The 13876-nt window shown below is 52.1% G+C and overlaps 1 protein-coding gene across 6 annotated transcripts in view; it reads left to right on the top strand.

The window, feature by feature from the left end:
- The first annotated feature begins 406 nt into the window (after positions 1-406).
- The window catches only part of CUNH20orf96 (chromosome unknown C20orf96 homolog), a 49864-nt gene continuing 36394 nt past the window's right edge, over positions 407-13876 (top strand). The window contains exons 1-2 of one of the 6 annotated variants that reach the window (XM_077460488.1): positions 407-536; positions 2975-3023. The gene's annotated coding sequence lies outside the window, so the exon portion shown is untranslated. Of the gene's footprint in view, positions 537-2971; positions 3059-13876 lie in introns of all 6 variants that reach the window. The other 5 variants (XM_077460486.1, XM_077460485.1, XM_077460487.1 and 2 more) reach the window with 5 other exon arrangements.

Genomic DNA, 13876 nt, shown 5'->3' with positions numbered 1-13876 from the left:
TTGAGGGACTGTTGGGCCGTATGAGCTATCCTCGGACCCCCATTGTGAATATGTCCCCCTCCTACACCACATTGTCACCTCAGCAATAATAATTACCTCAATGAGGTGAAACCCTCACAAGGAACCCCCATTATCCGCCCTGCCTTCCCTCTGACGTCACACACTCCTCTACATGGATGGACACAACTCTATTGGTTGGGATACGTTTCTTCCTTCTGGTACTCTCGTTGTTATGGTGACGTGTAACGAGACTCCACAGACATCTCCGCCTGAACATACCCCGCCGCGCGCCTTCACGCCTCACCTCACACGAGCTCCGCACCACGTGACCAGAGCTCAGCGCTGCATGCTGGCTCCCTCTGCCGGCCATGGCCCAGACCGCACCAAGGTTAGGCGAGGGCGCCATATTGGGACGCTTGGGTGTGGTAAGATGGCGGCTGGAGGCGTCTGCTGACCTTGTTGCCAGGGGTACGGGATTGCAACATGTGTGAGAACTCATGGAGAGAGACCAGAGGAGAGGGGGGCAGAGAAGCTGGGTAAGAGAGGTCCAGACAGATAACATCCCAGAGAAAGGCAGACAATATCCCACAGACAGACCGACAACCTCCCAGAGACAGGCAGACAATATCCCACAGACAGACCGACAACCTCCCAGAGACAGGCAGACAATATCCCACAGACAGACCGACAACCTCCCAGAGACAGGCAGACAATATCCCACAGACAGACCGACAACCTCCCAGAGACAGGCAGACAATATCCCACAGACAGACCGACAACCTCCCAGAGACAGGCAGACAATATCCCACAGACAGACCGACAACCTCCCAGAGACAGGCAGACAATATCACACAGACAGACCGACAACCTCCCAGAGACAGGCAGACAATATCCCACAGACAGACCGACAACCTCCCAGAGACAGGCAGACAATATCACACAGACAGACCGACAACCTCCCAGGGACAGACAGACAATATCACACAGACAGACCGACAACCTCCCAGAGACAGGCAGACAATATCCCACAGACAGACCGACAACCTCCCAGGGACAGGCAGACAATATCCCACAGACAGACCGACAACCTCCCAGAGACAGGCAGACAATATCCCACAGACAGACCGACAACCTCCCAGAGACAGGCAGACAATATCCCACAGACAGACCGACAACCTCCCAGAGACAGGCAGACAATATCACACAGACAGACCGACAACCTCCCAGAGACAGGCAGACAATATCACACAGACAGACCGACAACCTCCCAGGGACAGGCAGACAATATCCCACAGACAGACCGACAACCTCCCAGGGACAGGCAGACAATATCCCACAGACAGACCGACAACCTCCCAGAGACAGGCAGACAATATCACACAGACAGACAGACAACCTCCCAGAGACAGGCAGACAATATCACACAGACAGACCGACAACCTCCCAGAGACAGGCAGACAATATCCCACAGACAGACTGACAACCTCCCAGGGACAGGCAGACAATATCCCACAGACAGACCGACAACCTCCCAGAGACAGGCAGACAATATCCCACAGACAGACCGATAACCTCCCAGAGACAGGCAGACAATATCCCACAGACAGACCGACAACCTCCCAGGGACAGGCAGACAATATCCCACAGACAGACCGACAACCTCCCAGGGACAGGCAGACAATATCCCACAGACAGACCGACAACCTCCCAGGGACAGGCAGACAATATCCCACAGACAGACCGACAACCTCCCAGAGACAGGCAGACAATATCCCACAGACAGACCGACAACCTCCCAGAGACAGGCAGACAATATCCCACAGACAGACCGACAACCTCCCAGAGACAGGCAGACAATATCACACAGACAGACCGACAACCTCCCAGGGACAGACAGACAATATCACACAGACAGACCGACAACCTCCCAGAGACAGGCAGACAATATCCCACAGACAGACCGACAACCTCCCAGAGACAGGCAGACAATATCACACAGACAGACCGACAACCTCCCAGGGACAGGCAGACAATATCACACAGACAGACCGACAACCTCCCAGGGACAGGCAGACAATATCACACAGACAGACCGACAACCTCCCAGGGACAGACAGACAATATCACACAGACAGACCGACAACCTCCCAGAGACAGGCAGACAATATCCCACAGACAGACCGACAACCTCCCAGGGACAGGCAGACAATATCACACAGACAGACCGACAACCTCCCAGAGACAGGCAGACAATATCCCACAGACAGACCGACAACCTCCCAGGGACAGGCAGACAATATCCCACAGACAGACCGACAACCTCCCAGAGACAGGCAGACAATATCACACAGACAGACCGACAACCTCCCAGGGACAGACAGACAATATCACACAGACAGACCGACAACCTCCCAGAGACAGGCAGACAATATCCCACAGACAGACCGACAACCTCCCAGGGACAGGCAGACAATATCCCACAGACAGACCGACAACCTCCCAGAGACAGGCAGACAATATCCCACAGACAGACCGACAACCTCCCAGAGACAGGCAGACAATATCCCACAGACAGACCGACAGCCTCCCAGAGACAGGCAAACAATATCCCACAGACAGACCGACAACCTCCCAGAGACAGGCAGACAATATCCCACAGACAGACCGACAACCTCCCAGGGACAGACAGGCGGGCAGCCTCCCAGGGACAGACAGACAGATGGACGGACAGCCGCCCAGGGCCAGACAGGCGCACAGCCGCCCAGGGCCAGACAGGGGGGCAGCCTCCCAGGGCCAGACAGGCGGGCAGCCTCCCAGGGCCAGACAGGCGGGCAGCCTCCCAGGGCCAGACAGGCAGACAGCCTCCCAGGGGCAGACAGCCGGACAGCTTCCAAGGGACACACCTGCAGACTTTGAGTTGGTCTATGTGAAGAAACTCTCATAAGAATAATAATTTCCTTCTGCCTCCCAGCAGAGCCATGAATGGGGAGTTCTGTATGACTGTCAGCTGTAGAGATAAAGAGGTACATCCATAACAAGTTGACCACTGACAGGTAAAGTGAGTAACCTGATTATCTCATTACAATGGCAGCTAAAAGTGGGTGGGGTATATTAGGCAGCAATTGTACATGTTGTTCCTCAAATTGATTTGTTAAAAGCAGACAACTGGGACAGAGCAACTCCAAAAACTGCAGCTCTTGTGGGAGATTCCTGGTCTCCAGTCGTCAGCGCTGACCTAAAGTGGTCCAAACTAAGGATGAGCTCCGGCGTGTTCGCACAATCCACGTGCAGAGCCCGCCAGGAAGTCGGTGCAGCGCTAATCACAGGCAGTGAGACATTTCCCGATCTCTGCAGCCACGCATCGGGGCAATGTCTCACTGCGTGTGATTAGCGATGCACCGATTTCCTGGCGGGCTCTCTACGTGGAGTGTGCAAACATGCCTGAGCTCATCCTTAGTCCAAACTAGCGACATGGCTCATGGGCGGCCAAGGTTCATTGATGCACATGGGGAGGAAAGACTGGCCTCTGTGTTCCAGTCTAACTGAAGAGCTACTGGAATAGGTGTAGAGGATTGTGACTCCGGAGACACACTGCCAGATCTGGAGACATAGAGGACTGTGACTCTGGAGACGTAGAGGACTGTGACTTTGGAGACGTAGAGGACTGTGACTTTGGAGACGTAGAGGACTGTGACTTTGGAGACGTAGAGGACTGTGACTTTGGAGACGTAGAGGACTGTGACTCTGGAGATGTAGAGGACTGTGACTCCAGAGACACACTGTCAGATCTTTGGCTCTGGAGCTGTAGAGGACTGTGACTCTGGAGATGTAGAGGACTGTGACTCCAGAGACACACTGTCAGATCTTTGGCTCTGGAGCTGTAGAGGACTGTGACTCTGGAGATGTAGAGGACTGTGACTCTGGAGACGTAGAGGACTGTGACTCTGGAGACGTAGAGGACTGTGACTCTGGAGACGTAGAGGACTGTGACTCTGGAGACGTAGAGGACTGTGACTCTGGAGACGTAGAGGACTGTGACTCTGGAGACGTAGAGGACTGTGACTCCAGAGACACACTGTCAGATCTTTGGCTCTGGAGCTGTAGAGGACTGTGACTCTGGAGATGTAGAGGACTGTGACTCTGGAGATGTAGAGGACTGTGACTCTGGAGACGTAGAGGACTGTGACTCTGGAGACGTAGAGGACTGTGACTCTGGAGACGTAGAGGACTGTGACTCTGGAGACGTAGAGGACTGTGACTCTGGAGACGTAGAGGACTGTGACTCTGGAGACGTAGAGGACTGTGACTCTGGAGACGTAGAGGACTGTGACTCTGGAGACACACTGTTGGATTTGAAGATGTAGAGGACTGTGACTCTGGAGACGTAGAGGACTGTGACTCCAGAGACACACTGGCAGATCTTTGGCTCTGGAGATGTAGAGGACTGTGACTATGGAGACACACTGTCAGATCTAGAGAAGTAGAGGACTGTGACTGGAGACACACTGTTGGATCTGGAGATGTAGAGGACTGTGACTCCAGAGACACACACTCAGATCTGGAGATGTCGAGGACTGTGACTCTGGAGACACACTGTCTGATCTGGAGATGTTGAGGACTGTGACTCTGGAGACACACTGTCTGATCTGGAGATGTTGAGGACTGTGACTCCGGAGACACACTGTCTGATCTGGAGATGTCGAGGACTGTGACTTTGGAAACACACTCTCAGATCTGGAGATGTCGAGGACTGTGACTTTTGAGACACACTGTCCGATCTGGAGATGTTGAGGACTGTGACTCCAGAGACACACTCTCCGATCTGGAGATGTTGAGGACTGTGACTCTGGAGACACACTGTCAGATCTGGCGGTGTAGAGGTCTGTGACCCTGGAGACACACTGTCCGATCTGGAGGTGTAGAGGACTGTGACTTTGGAAACACACTCTCAGATCTGGAGATGTTGAGGACTGTGACTCTGGAGACACACTGTCCGATCTGGAGATGTTGAGGACTGTGACTCTGGAGACACACTGTCCGATCTGGAGATGTTGAGGACTGTGACTCTGGAGACACACTGTCCGATCTGGAGATGTTGAGGACTGTGACTTTGGAAACACACTCTCAGATCTGGAGACGTCGAGGACTGTGACTTTTGAGACACACTGTCCGATCTGGAGATGTTGAGGACTGTGACGCAGGAGAAACACTCTCCGATCTGGAGATGTCGAGGACTGTGACTCTGGAGACACACTGTCAGATCTGGAGGTGTAGAGGACTGTGACTTTGGAAACACACTCTCAGATCTGGAGATGTCGAGGACTGTGACTCTGGAGACACACTGTCCGATCTGGAGATGTTGAGGACTGTGACTCTGGAGACACACTCTCAGATCTGGAGATGTTGAGGACTGTGACTCTGGAGACACACTGTCCGATCTGGAGATGTTGAGGACTGTGACTCTGGAGACACACTGTCCGATCTGGAGATGTTGAGGACTGTGACTTTGGAAACACACTCTCAGATCTGGAGATGTTGAGGACTGTGACTTTGGAAACACACTCTCAGATCTGGAGATGTTGAGGACTGTGACTTTTGAGACACACTGTCCGATCTGGAGATGTTGAGGACTGTGACTTTTGAGACACACTGTCCGATCTGGAGATGTTGAGGACTGTGACTTTTGAGACACACTGTCCAATCTGGAGATGTGGAGGACTGTGACTCTGGAGACACACTGTCCGATCTGGAGATGTTGAGGACTGTGACTCTGGAGACACACTCTCAGATCTGGAGATGTCGAGGACTGTGACTCCGGAGACACACTCTCAGATCTGGAGATGTTGAGGACTGTGACTCCGGAGACGCACTGTCTGATCTGGAGATGTTGAGGACTGTGACTCTGGAGACACACTGTCTGATCTGGAGATGTTGAGGACTGTGACTCTGGAGACACACTGTCCGATCTGGAGGTGTAGAGGACTGTGACTTTGGAAACACACTCTCACATCTGGAGATGTCGAGGACTGTGACTTTGGAAACACACTCTCAGATCTGGAGATGTCAAGGACTGTGACTTTTGAGACACACTGTCCGATCTGGAGATGTTGAGGACTGTGACTCCAGAGACACACTCTCCGATCTGGAGATGTTGAGGACTGTGACTCTGGAGACACACTGTCAGATCTGGCGGTGTAGAGGTCTGTGACCCTGGAGACACACTGTCCGATCTGGAGGTGTAGAGGACTGTGACTTTGGAAACACACTCTCAGATCTGGAGATGTTGAGGACTGTGACTCTGGAGACACACTGTCCGATCTGGAGATGTTGAGGACTGTGACTCTGGAGACACACTGTCCGATCTGGAGATGTTGAGGACTGTGACTCTGGAGACACACTGTCCGATCTGGAGATGTTGAGGACTGTGACTTTGGAAACACACTCTCAGATCTGGAGACGTCGAGGACTGTGACTTTTGAGACACACTGTCCGATCTGGAGATGTTGAGGACTGTGACGCAGGAGAAACACTCTCCGATCTGGAGATGTCGAGGACTGTGACTCTGGAGACACACTGTCAGATCTGGAGGTGTAGAGGACTGTGACTTTGGAAACACACTCTCAGATCTGGAGATGTCGAGGACTGTGACTCTGGAGACACACTGTCAGATCTGGAGGTGTAGAGGACTGTGACTTTGGAAACACACTCTCAGATCTGGAGATGTCGAGGACTGTGACTCTGGAGACACACTGTCCGATCTGGAGATGTTGAGGACTGTGACTCTGGAGACACACTCTCAGATCTGGAGATGTTGAGGACTGTGACTCTGGAGACACACTGTCCGATCTGGAGATGTTGAGGACTGTGACTCTGGAGACACACTGTCCGATCTGGAGATGTTGAGGACTGTGACTTTGGAAACACACTCTCAGATCTGGAGATGTTGAGGACTGTGACTTTGGAAACACACTCTCAGATCTGGAGATGTCGAGGACTGTGACTCTGGAGACACACTCTAAGATCTGGAGATGTCGAGGACTGTGACTCCGGAGACACACTGTCCGATCTGGAGATGTCGAGGACTGTGACTCTGGAGACACACTCTCCGATCTGGAGATGTCGAGGACTGTGACTCTGGAGACACACTCTCCGATCTGTAGATGTTGTGGACTGTGACTTTTGAGACACACTGTCCGATCTGGAGATGTGGAGGACTGTGACTCTGGAGACACGCTGTCCGATCTGGAGATGTTGAGGACTGTGACTCTGGAGACACACTCTCAGATCTGGAGATGTCGAGGACTGTGACTCCGGAGACACACTCTCAGATCTGGAGATGTTGAGGACTGTGACTCTGGAGACACACTGTCCGATCTGGAGATGTCGAGGACTGTGACTCCGGAGACACACTGTCTGATCTGGAGATGTTGAGGACTGTGACTCTGGAGACACACTCTCAGATCTGGAGATGTTGAGGACTGTGACTCTGGAGACACACTCTCAGATCTGGAGATGTTGAGGACTGTGACTTTTGAGACACACTGTGAGATCTGGAGATGTGGAGGACTGTGACTCTGGAGACACACTGTCAGATCTGGAGATGTCGAGGACTGTGACTCTGGAGACACACTGTCTGATCTGGAGATGTTGAGGACTGTGACTCTGGAGACACACTGTCATATCTGGAGATGTCGAGGACTGTGACTCTGGAGACACGCTCTCAGATCTGGAGATGTCGAGGACTGTGACTCTGGAGACACACTGTCAGATCTGGAGATGTCGAGGACTCTGACTCTGGAGACACACTGTCAGATCTGGAGATGTCGAGGACTGTGACTTTTGAGACACACTGTCCGATCTGGAGATGTTGAGGACTGTGACTCTGGAGACACACTGTCAGATCTGGAGATGTCGAGGACTGTGACTCCGGAGACACACTCTCAGATCTGGAGATGTTGAGGACTGTCACTCCGGAGACACACTGTCTGATCTGGAGATGTTGAGGACTGCGACTCCGGAGACACACTGTCCGATCTGGAGGTGTAGAGGACTGTGACTTTGGAAACACACTCTCACATCTGGAGATGTCGAGGACTGTGACTTTGGAAACACACTCTCAGATCTGGAGATGTCGAGGACTGTGACTTTTGAGACACACTGTCCGATCTGGAGATGTTGAGGACTGTGACTCCGGAGACACACTCTCCGATCTGGAGATGTTGAGGACTGTGACTCTGGAGACACACTGTCAGATCTGGCGGTGTAGAGGTCTGTGACCCTGGAGACACACTGTCCGATCTGGAGGTGTAGAGGACTGTGACTTTGGAAACACACTCTCAGATCTGGAGATGTTGAGGACTGTGACTCTGGAGACACACTGTCCGATCTGGAGATGTTGAGGACTGTGACTCTGGAGACACACTGTCCGATCTGGAGATGTTGAGGACTGTGACTCTGGAGACACACTGTCCGATCTGGAGATGTTGAGGACTGTGACTTTGGAAATACACTCTCAGATCTGGAGACGTCGAGGACTGTGACTCTGGAGACACACTGTCCGATCTGGAGATGTTGAGGACTGTGACGCAGGAGAAACACTCTCCGATCTGGAGATGTCGAGGACTGTGACTCTGGAGACACACTGTCAGATCTGGAGGTGTAGAGGACTGTGACTTTGGAAACACACTCTCAGATCTGGAGATGTCGAGGACTGTGACTCTGGAGACACACTGTCCGATCTGGAGATGTCGAGGACTGTGACTCTGGAGACACACTCTCAGATCTGGAGATGTTGAGGACTGTGACTCTGGAGACACACTCTCCGATCTGGAGATGTCGAGGACTGTGACTTTTGAGACACACTCTCCGATCTGGAGATGTCGAGGACTGTGACTTTTGAGACACACTCTCCGATCTGGAGATGTTGAGGACTGTGACTTTTGAGACACACTGTCCGATCTGGAGATGTTGAGGACTGTGACTTTTGAGACACACTGTCCGATCTGGAGATGTGGAGGACTGTGACTCTGGAGACACACTGTCCGATCTGGAGATGTTGAGGACTGTGACTCTGGAGACACACTCTCAGATCTGGAGATGTCGAGGACTGTGACTCCGGAGACACACTCTCAGATCTGGAGATGTTGAGGACTGTGACTCTGGAGACACACTGTCCGATCTGGAGATGTCGAGGACTGTGACTCCGGAGACACACTGTCTGATCTGGAGATGTTGAGGACTGTGACTCTGGAGACACACTCTCAGATCTGGAGATGTTGAGGACTGTGCCTCTGGAGACACACTCTCAGATCTGGAGATGTTGAGGACTGTGACTTTTGAGACACACTGTCAGATCTGGAGATGTTGAGGACTGTGACTCTGGAGACACACTGTCAGATCTGGAGATGTCGAGGACTGTGACTCTGGAGACACACTGTCCGATCTGGAGATGTCGAGGACTGTGACTCTGGAGACACACTCTCAGATCTGGAGATGTCGAGGACTGTGACTCTGGAGACACACTCTCAGATCTGGAGATGTTGAGGACTGTGACTCTGGAGACACACTGTCATATCTGGAGATGTCGAGGACTGTGACTCTGGAGACACACTCTCAGATCTGGAGATGTCGAGGACTGTGACTCTGGAGACACACTCTCAGATCTGGAGATGTCGAGGACTGTGACTCTGGAGACACACTGTCAGATCTGGAGATGTCGAGGACTGTGACTCTGGAGACACACTGTCAGATCTGGAGATGTCGAGGACTGTGACTCTGGAGACACACTGTCCGATCTGGAGATGTTGAGGACTGTGACTCTGGAGACACACTCTCAGATCTGGAGATGTTGAGGACTGTGACTCTGGAGACACACTGTCAGATCTGGAGATGTTGAGGACTGTGACTCTGGAGACACACTGTCAGATCTGGAGATGTCGAGGACTGTGACTCTGGAGAGACACTCTCAGATCTGGAGATGTTGAGGACTGTGACTTTTGAGACACACTGTCCGATCTGGAGATGTTGAGGACTGTGACTCTGGAGACACACTGTCAGATCTGGAGATGTCGAGGACTGTGACTCTGGAGACACACTCTCAGATCTGGAGATGTTGAGGACTGTGACTCTGGAGACACACTGTCAGATCTGGAGATGTCGAGGACTGTGACTCTGGAGACACACTCTCAGATCTGGAGATTTCGAGGACTGTGACTCTGGAGACACACTCTCAGATCTGGAGATTTCGAGGACTGTGACTCTGGAGACACACTCTCAGATCTGGAGATGTCGAGGAATGTGACTCTGGAGACACACTCTCAGATCTGGAGATGTCGAGGAATGTGACTCCGGAGACACACTCTCAGATCTGGAGATGTTGAGGACTGTGACTCTGGAGACACACTGTCCGATCTGGAGATGTCGAGGACTGTGACTCCGGAGACACACTGTCTGATCTGGAGATGTTGAGGACTGTGACTCTGGAGACACACTCTCAGATCTGGAGATGTTGAGGACTGTGACTCTGGAGACACACTCTCAGATCTGGAGATGTTGAGGACTGTGACTTTTGAGACACACTGTCAGATCTGGAGATGTGGAGGACTGTGACTCTGGAGACACACTGTCAGATCTGGAGATGTCGAGGACTGTGACTCTGGAGACACACTGTCTGATCTGGAGATGTTGAGGACTGTGACTCTGGAGAGACACTCTCAGATCTGGAGATGTCGAGGACTGTGACTCTGGAGACACACTGTCCGATCTGGAGATGTCGAGGACTGTGACTCTGGAGACACACTCTGAGATCTGGAGATGTTGAGGACTGTGACTCTGGAGACACACTCTCAGATCTGGAGATGTCGAGGACTGTGACTCTGGAGACACACTCTCAGATCTGGAGATGTCGAGGACTGTGACTCTGGAGACACACTGTCAGATCTGGAGATGTCAAGGACTGTGACTCTGGAGACACACTGTCCGATCTGGAGATGTTGAGGACTGTGACTCTGGAGACACACTGTCAGATCTGGAGATGTCGAGGACTGTGACTCTGGAGACACACTGTCAGATCTGGAGATGTCGAGGACTGTGACTCTGGAGACACACTCTCAGATCTGGAGATGTTGAGGACTGTGACTCTGGAGACACACTGTCAGATCTGGAGATGTCGAGGACTGTGACTCTGGAGACACACTCTCAGATCTGGAGATGTCGTGGACTGTCACTCTGGAGACACACTCTCAGATCTGGAGATGTCGAGGACTGTGACTCTGGAGACACACTCTCAGATCTGGAGATGTCGAGGACTGTGACTCTGGAGACACACTCTCAGATCTGGAGATGTCGAGGACTGTGACTCTGGAGACACACTCTCAGATCTGGAGATGTTGGGGACTGTGACTCTGGAGACACACTCTCAGATCTGGAGATGTCGAGGACTGTGACTCTGGAGACACACTCTCAGATCTGGAGATGTCGAGGACTGTGACTCTGGAGACACACTCTCAGATCTGGAGATGTTGAGGACTGTGACTCTGGAGACACACTGTCAGATCTGGAGATGTCGAGGACTGTGACTCTGGAGACACACTCTCAGATCTGGAGATGTTGAGGACTGTGACTCTGGAGAGACACTCTCAGATCTGGAGATGTTGAGGACTGTGACTCTGGAGACACACTCTCAGATCTGGAGATGTCGAGGACTGTGACTCTGGAGACACACTCTCAGATCTGGAGATGTCGAGGACTGTGACTCTGGAGACACACTCTCAGATCTGGAGATGTCGAGGACTGTGACTCTGGAGACACACTCTCAGATCTGGAGATGTTGAGGACTGTGACTCTGGAGAGACACTCTCAGATCTGGAGATGTTGAGGACTGTGACTCTGGAGAGACACTCTCAGATCTGGAGATGTTGAGGACTGTGACTTTTGAGACACACTGTCAGATCTGGAGATGTCGAGGACTGTGACTCTGGAGACACACTCTGATCTGGAGATGTTGAGGACTGTGACTCTGGAGACACACTGTCTGATCTGGAGATGTTGAGGACTGTGACTCTGGAGACACACTCTCCGATCTGGAGATGTCGAGGACTGTGACTCTGGAGACACACTCTCAGATCTGGAGATGTCGAGGACTGTGACTCTGGAGACACACTCTCAGATCTGGAGATGTTGGGGACTGTGACTCTGGAGACACACTCTCAGATCTGGAGATGTCGAGGACTGTGACTCTGGAGACACACTCTCAGATCTGGAGATGTCGAGGACTGTGACTCTGGAGACACACTCTCAGATCTGGAGATGTCGAGGACTGTGACTCTGGAGACACACTCTCAGATCTGGAGATGTTGAGGACTGTGACTCTGGAGAGACACTCTCAGATCTGGAGATGTTGAGGACTGTGACTCTGGAGAGACACTCTCAGATCTGGAGATGTTGAGGACTGTGACTCTGGAGAGACACTCTCAGATCTGGAGATGTTGAGGACTGTGACTTTTGAGACACACTGTCAGATCTGGAGATGTCGAGGACTGTGACTCTGGAGACACACTCTGATCTGGAGATGTTGAGGACTGTGACTCTGGAGACACACTGTCTGATCTGGAGATGTTGAGGACTGTGACTCTGGAGACACACTCTCCGATCTGGAGATGTCGAGGACTGTGACTCTGGAGACACACTCTCAGATCTGGAGATGTTGAGGACTGTGACTCTGGAGAGACACTCTCAGATCTGGAGATGTTGAGGACTGTGACTCTGGAGAGACACTCTCAGATCTGGAGATGTTGAGGACTGTGACTTTTGAGACACACTGTCAGATCTGGAGATGTCGAGGACTGTGACTCTGGAGACACACTCTGATCTGGAGATGTTGAGGACTGTGACTCTGGAGACACACTGTCTGATCTGGAGATGTTGAGGACTGTGACTCTGGAGACACACTCTCCGATCTGGAGATGTCGAGGACTGTGACTCTGGAGACACACTGTCCGATCTGGAGATGTTGAGGACTGTGACTCTGGAGACACACTCTCAGATCTGGAGATGTTGAGGACTGTGACTCTGGAGACACACTGTCAGATCTGGAGATGTCGAGGACTGTGACTCTGGAGAGACACTCTCAGATCTGGAGATGTTGAGGACTGTGACTTTTGAGACACACTGTCCGATCTGGAGATGTTGAGGACTGTGACTCTGGAGACACACTGTCAGATCTGGAGATGTCGAGGACTGTGACTCTGGAGACACACTCTCAGATCTGGAGATGTTGAGGACTGTGACTCTGGAGACACACTGTCAGATCTGGAGATGTCGAGGACTGTGACTCTGGAGACACACTCTCAGATCTGGAGATTTCGAGGACTGTGACTCTGGAGACACACTCTCAGATCTGGAGATTTCGAGGACTGTGACTCTGGAGACACACTCTCAGATCTGGAGATGTCGAGGAATGTGACTCTGGAGACACACTCTCAGATCTGGAGATGTCGAGGAATGTGACTCCGGAGACACACTCTCAGATCTGGAGATGTTGAGGACTGTGACTCTGGAGACACACTGTCCGATCTGGAGATGTCGAGGACTGTGACTCCGGAGACACACTGTCTGATCTGGAGATGTTGAGGACTGTGACTCTGGAGACACACTCTCAGATCTGGAGATGTTGAGGACTGTGACTCTGGAGACACACTCTCAGATCTGGAGATGTTGAGGACTGTGACTTTTGAGACACACTGTCAGATCTGGAGATGTGGAGGACTGTGACTCTGGAGACACACTGTCAGATCTGGAGATGTCGAGGACTGTGACTCTGGAGACACACTGTCTGATCTGGAGATGTTGAGGACTGTGACTCTGGAGAGACACTCTC

Source organism: Lithobates pipiens, unplaced genomic scaffold, assembly GCF_037356315.1.
Source record: "Lithobates pipiens isolate NorthernLeopardFrog02 unplaced genomic scaffold, aLitPip1_a1.2 Scaffold_28, whole genome shotgun sequence".
Lineage (NCBI taxonomy): Eukaryota > Metazoa > Chordata > Amphibia > Anura > Ranidae > Lithobates > Lithobates pipiens.
This window is presented reverse-complemented; position numbering and strand designations above follow the sequence as displayed.